Source organism: Mytilus californianus, unplaced genomic scaffold (assembly GCF_021869535.1).
Source record: "Mytilus californianus isolate M0D057914Y unplaced genomic scaffold, xbMytCali1.0.p SCAF_11, whole genome shotgun sequence".
Taxonomy (NCBI): Eukaryota; Metazoa; Mollusca; class Bivalvia; order Mytilida; family Mytilidae; genus Mytilus; species Mytilus californianus.
The window spans coordinates 57551898-57563745 of record NW_026262593.1 but is presented as its reverse complement, the minus strand read 5'-3'; the positions used below and the strand labels follow the sequence as shown (position 1 = coordinate 57563745).

At 31.8% G+C, this 11848-nt stretch overlaps 1 long non-coding RNA gene across 1 annotated transcript; it reads left to right on the top strand.

The window, feature by feature from the left end:
* The first annotated feature begins 3433 nt into the window (after positions 1-3433).
* On the top strand, positions 3434-5162 carry LOC127720399 (uncharacterized). The gene is made up of 2 exons (XR_007990718.1): positions 3434-4035; positions 4604-5162. It is a non-coding gene; the product is annotated as an uncharacterized LOC127720399 (long non-coding RNA).
* The last annotated feature ends 6686 nt before the right edge of the window (positions 5163-11848 follow it).

Genomic DNA, 11848 nt, shown 5'->3' with positions numbered 1-11848 from the left:
CAAGAGTTATCCACAATCCCCCTAGGGGCCCCCTCATATAGTTCCTAACGTTTCTAGGTATTTTATATGTTTTTAATGTGTTGGTATGAGCGTTCTATATGTTAATAAATCCAGAAAAGTGCTTCCTATCTACCAAACTTATCAATTTTTTTATTTTCAGAATCTAAATACAGGTGATTAAGATGATGTTGTCGGATAGCAGGACAAAATAGGATCAACCCTATAATCTATTTAAACCATCTTCACTCCTAAATGTCTCAGTTCTTACCAACTATATGTTTTTGCTGTTTTTTTTTTGTTTATTGTAACCCGAATAATTCAGTCATTATATGTTCCGATGATCTACGATTACTTCATTAACCTCGCAAGTAGGGGAGATCGATTACGGGGAGGGACTGAATTATTCAGGTTATGTTTATTGCTTTATTATCAAATTGTATCCCTTTTCTATCTCCTTTTATTCCGAAAACAGTTTTGAAATTGTTAATAACAGGATATGAATGGACAACAAATGCCAAGTGGTGAAAACAGTTCAAGTGGCCCTTTTGCTTTGAACAGGTGATTGTATAAGGTACATTTTAAAGGATGAGGGATAGTCACGTGCCATTTACCACAAATACCAACACATGTGATCCTCCCCCCCCCCCCCCCCCCAAAAAAAAAAAACCTCCAATTAGCTTGTTTTTCTAAGACCAATGCAATACACATGTCGTGTATGCAGAAAAATTCACAAAGAGAATTTTCATTCATAATTTGAGATATTTCTGAAATATTTTTTTTTATAAATATGATCAAGTGCTTTAAATTTAAGAGACCAAATATCGTAACATTAATTAACATTGTATATATCAATATTTACATGACTTTTGTTAACATGGACAATCAATCAACTGATCAGCTCCATATTTTATCTATAATTATTGTTTACTTTATTTCAACAAATGCTTCGATTTTTAAAATAAATTATTGTTATGCATTCTTCATTGATCCTTATTCAATGACTCAATGTTCTGTATGCACTTTTGGTGGATAAAGTAGGTTCTGTTTATCTCGGGTTCTCATGTGGATTCAGTTATTTGCAAATAATTCCCAAATACAGTTGAACATGCCATAACTTTATCCATCAAACACATTTTCCTTTAATATGAAGCAGAATGCAATATTTGAAGTTTGAAATTAAATTTAAAGAGTAATTCTGTCAGAAAAATAAATCAAATTGATATCAAAAAAGAGAGTCGAAAGATACCAAAGGGGTATTCAAACTCACAAGTCGAAAATAAACTGACAACGCCATCACTAAAAAAAGAAAGACCAACGGACAAACAGACAACCAACAGTACACCAAAGACCGAGCAACACAAACCCCACCAAACACTGGGGATGATCTCATGTGCTCTGGAAGGGTAAGCAGTTCCGGCCCCACATGTGGCATCCATCGTGTTGCTCATGTTAGCACAAATCCGGTGATAAGTCTAAATCTGTAGGTCACATTCGATGGAAAGGGGACGGGATTGTAGTACGACAATTGGAACATATCCGTTGTCATCTGTGAAACAGATATTCAATAATGGTCAACAAACTCGTAATATTGTCCGTACAATTTACGAAGGGATAATTTCAGCTTCACAACTTGGCACTCTTGTTTTAATTCATGTCTGGGAAACACGAAACGGTGTTTATGAGCGAGCACACTAAATGGAATTACATTTAAAAGCAGGCGATCTTGTTATTACAAACACCCAATTGCTATTCAAAATACAGACAATCTCCGTATAATGGAAAACTAACTCTGAAATTAGACTATTCCACTTTTAACGTTAAAAGCACTAGGAACCTTTGATTTATTAGTTGCTATGGGCTGGCTTTCAGTACAACAATGTTCATACCCGTTGATCGGTACTTTGAGTCTTATGTCTTTATGTTAACTCGTTTATTGATTTGTCATAAATCATGCCATTAGCTAGAGTTTTCCTTTTTGAATTGTTACACATTTTGTTATGTCGGTGCCTTGATAACTGACTATACGGTATGGTTTTGCTCATCATCGAATGTCTATTATTGATTAATTCCACATCATTTGGACTCTGTTGGATAGTTGTCTCACTGGCGATAATACCACATCTCCTTAATCTATTTAATAGTAAGTTTAGGGTGATTTGTTTTCATTGGAATTTTTGTTAGACTCAGATCGACGTCCGGACTCAGAAAGACGCCCAGTCACAATCGACGTCCCGTCTTGACGTTACACTTGCCATTATCAACTAATCTTCATTCAATTTGACATCGCGTATTATCAAAACAAAATACGAAACATTTCTCTTGATATTGATATACACTATGGTTTAATAATTCATTCCCAGATTGGTATATTTTTGTGTTTGCTGTAGTGATTGTTTATCTTTGTATTATGCTGCTTAAAAAGGCGACATTGAAAATCACACATGCAATATGTGTTATTTAGCTGACTTATCGAAAGGAACGTCATAGTAGACAACATTTTAAACCCGAACTGAAGTAGCAATTAAAACATCAAAAAACCATGGATTTGGTGTAAATAACAACAAGAAAGCAACCGACAACAAATTCATGGAATATGCATTGTGTAAGGTCTTTGGGTCTTCGTTTATATATGTGAACCCTGTATTATAGGGTTAGGTTTTAATTTACTGTTAAGGTCGGGTTCTAGGGTCAGGACTAGCGTCAGGGTTCTGTATGGTGTATGATAAGAGTAAGGGTAAGCTATGTGTAGTTCTATATTGGTAATGATGTTTGTGACCACTAAAGTAAATGAAGGACCAAATTTACTGTGCTGGTCCTTGGTTGTGGTAAAACGAAGTGTCGGCACCAAAAAATCACCCCGATAGATTCATTTCGTATTCCTGTCCTTTTTTTATTTTTCCAATACACATACGTCATCCAGCCTTGAGCCTTACTCCATTATTACATTATCGCAGAAAGTATAGACAAAGTACGTCGATTTGAGAATCTAAAAAAAAATACTTCGTTTAAAAGGACATAGAATCGGTTGTCAATTTGGAATCTTACTTTACCATTACGTCAAATTGGACCTCGAATTTAGGAACGGACGTCGATTAAAGATCGGAATCGACCCGGATTTGAGATACTGAGATCGATTAGAGATGGAATGCCGAAATGAGACTTACATATATACAAAAAAAATAAAAAAAATAGGACGATAACATGTTGTTGAAAATACGCAAGTTTTGTAGATAACATAGACGTATAGACCACCTTCGAGTTATGTCCTTCACCGGAAAAAAATCGTCAATTTTGCACGCCTTTATGACGTCATTTACCAGATAGAGGGGATTGCCTGTATCCCTGCACTATTAAAGTTCATCAAGCGTCTTCGTGATCATCATTATGCGGGATGAACTAGAAATAATGTTTGTTCCGTAGGTACTTAATAAAATTTAATGATCTAATAATTAAATTGATTTATTGCATTCAAAATACATGTATTTGTTTATTGAGTTTCGATTGTACAGTCAGTCCATTGTTTACGGTTTGCCATGTAAATCTTTACAACCATATATTTAAACATACGAAAGAATATGCTTTGAAGCGCCTCGTGGACTTTGTCATATATAAACACGTGTTCCCGCTCAATTTTCATTCAATGATTATTTCTCAACAGAATTGCACAAGGATAGGACCAGAGCGTAAATAAGATAAGTTGGTTAAGTTTATCCGTTATACTTTAGATATGTTTCCTTTTATTCATTTTAATTCACTATAATAATTTGGTTTATATTTAAAGAGCAAACCTTTTTTACCTGTGAGTTGACATTCTGTGACGATAAAGTAAAACGGGTAACTTTAAGTTTAACACGTGTTCGCATGTGTTCGTAAAATTATATGTTTCTCTTCACGTTCATTATTAAATTAATGAATTGTTTAATGTCACTTTAATTAGATTTATATATATATATGTGCTTATTTATGACCATTCAATTTCATTTACTTATGGTTGTTGCATTTAATTCACAGTTCTTTAACAAGGTATTTTTATCGGTAAGTTTTTGTTTCTATTTTACCATAGTAGCGATAAATATTCTCATGTATAATTAGCTATGAAATCCTTGTGTAGGCTTGCTGACAAATATACGCATAGTTACATTATTTTAATCTTTACCTGCATATAATTCAGGTACTAAATTGACACTGAAATACCGGTTATTCAAGTTGCGGAAGGCCCGATTTTTACAAATGTGACGGCATTTATTTAATTATAAATACAACTGCTGTTGAGTTTGCTGCATGTTATTGTGCATATAAAGCTTTCTTTAAATTTGATTCAATAAATTGATAATGATATTATACCTGTTATGATGTTATGGAACACACGATTATTACAAATGTAATTGCATTTACAACTGCCGTTCAAATTACTGCTGGTTATTATACACTTATAGATGTATTAAGAGGCGTACATTATATACACATTTATAATAGTATATATTTTAGGTACGGAGCATTTTATCTATATGCAGCCGAGGCATCAATGTAATGTTTCATAAATTAAAACATCTTTATATATTTATAAAAACAATATACTTATAATGACTTCATTTTATAAAAGAATAGAAGAAATGAAGTAAGCCGGAGATTAAGACCAAAGGTAAACAACGTTGGAGTTCAACGACCTGTTCCTCGTGAAGTACCAGCACCAGAACAGGTACCCGCTCCTGAGGAAGTTGTCCGAGTGGTAAACAGAGGAAGACACAGAAAAAGAAGGCGTGCAGCGCCCGAGCTTCAACAACCAGATCAACCTGTGGAGCCCAATAATCAACATCCACCTCAGAAACAACTGAAAACTACGGCAGTTCACGCTCAACCGGGTAATACTTTAAATACTACTGTCCTTTGTTTATACCATGTTCTAATGAAATTGACATAATTATTTCTCAGCAAATAATAGAGAAAATTCGGAATTGTAAAAATGTTGATTTTGGTACTCTTCTTCAACAAAATAGTCAATATTATAGTAGTTTGGACCAGAAACAAAGTGTAATGGTTAAAATTGGAATGCTTGTCATTTCTCATTACCCTTCAAAGGACAATACAATAAATAACATTGAATTATGGACTGAAGCATTTGAATTTTTTTTTTTTTTTTTTTTTTTTTTTTTTTTTTTTTTCTAAAATACTTCTTCAAAAACATGCTAGCTTAGCACAAGACTTGTTTACATACATGTTAATCATAAGAGTTTTTATATCAGATGCACATTTTGACAGAGTTTACCCGTATGATAGAAAATTTAGATTAAGTGTATCACTAAAACACTCTAAATCTTTGTCTGAGATTGATGACTTTCTTTGGTTGAAATTCATTGTAAAGGGATCGCAAGGCACACCTAATCCTGTAGTCTGCCAGGCTAACTTACAAAGACATTGTTATGATTATAACTTTAAAGGTTATTGTCAGAAATCTCAGTGTTTTACAGACATAACTGTATGAAATGTTCATTACAACATCCAGTCTTATGTGTTAGATTTTATAGCTTACAAAGTAACCAAGGTTATCATAAGGGATCATTGATGCCACCAGTGTTTATCCAAAATAGATCTCATATGTCTAACCAGTTTCGACAAAACAGGCCTTCATTTGTTCAACAATTAGATATAGGTCACCAATAAACACAAGGTATTTCGTCCCTAGATTTAATCAAATGACATATAGTTAACTTTTCTTTCAGAATTGTCAAAGGATAAATATGATATTTGGAAGAAGGGACATTCACCTATTAATATTGAACAATTAAGATTATCCTAATGAACAGGACAAACAAATTTTGTTTATTGGTTTTAAATTTTACTGCTTTTACTACTGGATTTAGATTGAATCATAATTGACCAAGATTTCCACTTGAATCAAAAAATTAAAATCTGTTTTGACAAATCCTATTGGAGCTAGATGTAAGATTGAATCTGAAATATCGTTATGAAGAATAGCAGGTGCTCTTTGTAAGAGACCAATATCTAATCTTAGATATTCTTCTATTGGATTAGTTAAAAAAAAACAATAAAAAATAAAAAAAAAACAGGTTTTTCGTCTGATTACCCATTTATCATATCAGCCATTGAGCAGCGTTAACGACTTCATCGATGAAAGGTTTACCTCTGTTAAATATTCTTCATTTGATAATGCTGTTGATTACTTCCGGTTTATACATGAGATTTTGACTAACTTGGTTTTAAAATTGTAAATGAATACTACATAGACGAGGCAATGACATTGGGCTGCTCAATTTCATATGCTAAGTTTGAGAAGTTTTTAGCCTTTTTGAATTGGTTTTAAAAATAAGTCTGGTTTAAATAATATAGACCACTATTTGGAAGAATTTTAATATTGTTGGCTAATCAGATTCTGATGAATGTGAACAACTGATGTTTCAGAATGATGACATTTGCAAAGATATTGTAGTCTCACTTGCAAAAAAAAAAAAAAAAAAAAAAAAAAATGAAGGTCCATCTACACTGATTGAATATCTGGGTCTTACAATTGATACTGTTAATATGCTTGTTTAAATTCCACACGAAAAGATTGAAGAACTTTTAAACAGAATTAATAATTTATAAGCCATGAAAAAAGTAACGTTAAAAGAATTGCAGTCAATATGTGGTTCATTAGTTTTCTGCACGAAGGCTATACCTGCTGGAAGAGCGTTTAGTTGTATTCGACCATGGACAAAGTGTCAAAACCGTTTCACTTTTATCTATTGATATGGAAATTATTTTTGGAACAGTATAATAGGATTTCGTATTTAAATGATATAGGATGGATATCAAATTTTTATTTTGAACTATATACAGATACTGCTGGTGAATAATGTAAAGGGTGTGCAATTTATATTAATGGTCAATTGAGTGGCATAAAGAATGTAATAGTTCAGAAATAATTGAAGATATAACATATTTTGAAATCATTCCAATAATACTGGTTTGATAAATTATACAAGAAACATACTTTTCCCATTGATAACCTGGCAGTAGTGAATGTTTTAAACAAAATGTCAAGAAAATATTAACTAGTTTCGTCCGTTTTTAATTTAATTATTCACTGTTCACTAATTGGTAATTTTCAGTTTAAAGCTGTTCACATTTTGTCAAAAGACAATGCAATTGCTGATGCATTATCTCGTGCAAATTTTCAGAAATTTCAATGTCTGCACCACTTGACAGCATTTTTCCACATCCAATTCCAGTGGAGTTCTGGAACCTTTTAAAGATGAAGTGAATAAACTTTTAAGGCAATCTGTTTCTTCAAATACAATGGATGTGTATGAAAATGCATCTATTCATTCATAAATTTCTGACCTGTTTTCGAATACAGGAAAGTTGGCCACCTCCTGTTAATCATACAATTAATTTACATAGCTTTCAAAAATAGTTATTCCTATAACCTTCAAAAACATATCTATCAGGAATTAATCATAAGTTGAAAATGAATAATTGAAATGATTATAGCAAATCATTTATTTTGAAAATAATGTTAAAAGGTAAAAAAGTAAAAGAAAATCTATTACTGTTGATGTATTAAAACAACTTGAATTAATTCTTCAATGTTTGTAAATGTTTAGGGGAGAATTTGCTTAAGCCTTTTTTGGATTTATGAGAATTAGAGAAATCACAAAACTGATAATCATGTTTAAAAAAATTCAGATATTAAATTTGATGATATTAATTCTAAAGTTTTTGTTACAATTATGTCTTCTAAGAAGGATCAAATTGGTTGTTCGACAAGTTTAATGTTGTCTTCAAATGATAATGATGATGAACATTGTGTTGTCAAAACATTAACAGATAACGTACAGTTACATACAAGTTGATGTGGGCAGGAATGTACGGTATGTCACTATATAATTTTGTACCAATAGAAGAGAATGTGATACATGGTGGGGGTTTACCAGATGCTGTTTTGCTTCACTGTTGTGGCAATGATATTAGACTTGTAAACTGTGCAACAACTTTTATTTTATATTTAATTTATGCTAGATATAGTTGGACGTATGGTGAATGGAAGTTAAATTAATTTTTCAAGCATATTACCAAGGTTGAAATGAAGATGTTCAAAAGATTTAAAAGCAATGGATGCAACCAGGAAACGTACAAATAGGGGAGTTAAATCACATTTAATTAAAACTGGGGATTACACTATAATTCATTCTGATTTTGAAGTCAAACTTTTATCTTTGGTTAGTCATGATGGAGTACATTTATCGTTTATTGGCAATGATATAGTTTTGAATTCTTTTCAAACTGCTTTAGAACAATTTGATAATATACCTGAATTCTGTTTATCCGATGCATGAATGATGTTTGTTTATATTTGTTGTATGTTGAAATGAATAACAACTAGTTGATATATTTTCGTTTAATTTATGCTGCTTATTCAATTGTCATGGCGGATTAGCATTTGATTGAGAGTTCAATAAAATGCCAATTTTGGCAGTGATTTATTCAAATATTGTTCATTGAGCTGTTATGGATCTGCCCAGCAGCTAGAAATTATTATGCATTTACTGTTGGTTTTACCTTCAGTGACCAATTGGCATCAAGTTTTAACTTGTTGGCCAGTTTGTTGATGTTGGTTTTTGTTGGTTGATATTGTTGAATATTGTTGAATAAATGCCATGACAAATAATAAGCCAAATTTCAATTGTTTGTTGTTTATATTATTCTGGCGAAGGAATGAAACAAAACAAATCTATAATTGTATATTTATTGCACAAATTGAATATGCAATAATAAAATTTAATGATCTAATAATTAAATTGATTCATTGCATTCAAAATACATGTATTTGTTTATTGAGTTTCGATTGTACAGTCAGTCCATTGTTTACGGTTTGCCATGTAAATCTTTACAACCATATATTTAAACATACGAAAGAATATGCTTTGAAGCGCCTCGTGGACTTTGTCATATATAAACACGTGTTCCCGCTCAATTTTCATTCAATGATTATTTCTCAACAGAATTGCACAACCCACCCTCCCTCCCTTTAATAAACAAAATTGCTGCTGTTTTAAGTTTATTTTTCAGATTACATGTTAAACAGATCCACATGTATTGAATATTTCAATTAGATTGTCATATATCATCAAAAATGTCGGACGTTTCAACATTCATCGGCAGATTCAATGAAACCTGAATATTCAAGAAATTTGCAGTAATAATAAAAAAAAAAAAATGTCTATCATCATGGCATTACGTTCTATATGGAAAGTGCGTTGGATGTCATCATCACATTAATTCAACTGGCAGTGATTTATTCAAATATTGTTCATTGAGCTGTTATGGATCTGCCCAGCAGCTAGAAATTATTATGCATTTACTGTTGGTTTTACCTTCAGTGACCAATTGTCATCAAGTTTTAACTTGTTGGCCAGTTTGTTGATGTTGGTTTTTGTTGGTTGATATTGTTGAATATTGTTGAATAAATGCCATGACAAATAATAAGCCAAATTTCAATTGTTTGTTGTTTATATTATTCTGGCGAAGGAATGAAACAAAACAAATCTATAATTGTATATTTATTGCACAAATTGAATATGCAATAATCACATTTCCCTAATGACAGCAGTGCTGATGAGCAATTATAAGAATTCGATTTGCCGAATAATTCGTACAATATAGCATCATATTTTTCCAACCACTCGCTAAACTTGGTAACGGAAGTGACGATGCCCCTAAACGCACAAACGATGTTCACTAAAACCAAAGTTTTTGATGGAAATGCAACGAACTCGAAATGTGTCTATTAATACTTAGGCAGCTTTTGGTGATGCCTTAACACCATAGACTGTGGTTCAAATCAATATATACCAAGCCTGTTGTAATAAGCTTAAGTTTCATTCGGTTAAAAGGTGTGATCATAGTTTTTATTGAATCGGAGCTAAAGTTTTTTTTTTCTTTTTGTTTAAGTAGTATTTTATCTAATGGATCTTCGATAATTTGATTTAATTTCAAACGCAATCATTGGGTGTAACATATCTAAACAAAATTAGTAGTGACTAATCAAATGGCAATTTCCGTTGCAGTGAAAAGATTTTGACATACACTCGATATTTTGACTATAATTGCTTAGATATTGTTGATGGGTTTATTTAGACACACTTATTAGTTTTACATTTTATATTTTATACATATCAACTTGGGACCATGACGTGGGTACTGATTGGGTCAGTAACGGTAATTGTCGTTGATGGCAGATATTTAATGGTTTCTGGATGTTCTGACAATTTTCTTTCATTCTCTTTTCCTTTCTCCTTTTTGCGTGACGTTTTAGCCATTTCTATGACTGTACCTGGAATCATGATGTTTTAGAGCTTGATATTTTGTAGATATCATACAATGGGTGATTATGAAATTTTGTTTGTTTATTTTTTTACTTTGATATCATTGAAATATATATTCCGTCTTCTCTCATTGTTGTCTATATAAAGATAAGGAGATGTGGTATGATTGTCAATGAGCTAACCATTCAAAAAATAAAAAGACTAAAAGACGTGTATATAACTAAAGGTAGCATACCGCATAGAAAGATATAAAAGGGCACGACATTACAAAGTACAATCCATTCAAACAAGAAAGCAGCTGCCTGATTTAGAATAAAGGAATAAAAATGATAAATAGAAGAGAGACAGCAAACAACGACAACCACTATATAAATAACCGAGAAAACATCGTCAACTGAGGCGAAGCCAAGGTTGACAATGTCTTTTCGAGGGGTAACAATCTGCTCTATCACCCTCTCAGATATGTGTTATTTAATTTATTATACTGAATGTCTGTTATTACTGTCTATTAAATTTCAAATTCAAAGTAATAAACTATGTCGTCTTGTACATAACAATCATCCGTATTTATTAAAGCGCACACTTGAGCAAGCGTCTCCGTGAAGGGTAATAGAGTATTTTCCATGGGATAGAGTAAATTGTCACCCTCGTATTAACCAATAAAAATTTGGCATTTTGACATGAATTTTAATAATTATATATATTACATGGGAAACAGGGGTCAGGTTTTAAACAAATTTGCGAGCATTCAACCATCCTCTTGTCTGTGGCAGAGGTGCTACAGCGCAACATAAGGACGAACGGTAAAAGTCAGTTGTTAAATCCTAGGTCCTACCCGTCAGACTGGCATAACACACAACAATCAACTTACGAAAAGACAAAAGATAAAATACACAAAGTATCGATATAAGAGTACATGAAGTTACTGAAAGCTAAATAAATGTAAACTTAAGGTTATTACAACTAATACATAAATCATGTATTTTCAGACTAAAATATAATCCACTACACATCCAACAGATTCAGTGTAGAGACGTTATAAACAGTATATACACAAGTAATATATTTTTTTTAATTTTGATACTGTCAAGTTATAAATATTGTGAAAATTTGTATATTTTATCCAGTCTCTTTGGATTTCATGTACGTGTAGAAACATACATCATGTGTGTATTTGCATTTTATGTTGATGCACAAGACTAGGAAAACATATGTGTTTCGTGTGGGCCTCAGTTTCGATTAATTCAATTTTCATTTAATTAAGTTTTTTAACATGTTTTATAACATAATCAAATTTATGACAAAACAGAGAAAAAACAAATTGAGAATAAATCAATACCTCCCTCCCCCATAAAAAACAAAAACAAAATAGAAATAACAATAGTCACCACAAAATAAAAATTTTAGATATGAGAAAATACAAAGGCACCAATGTTCGCATATAATTTAACTATTAGTATAAATGTACATAAAAGTGTAATACGACAATACATTTCAATGGTAAAATAAGGTACCATTACATG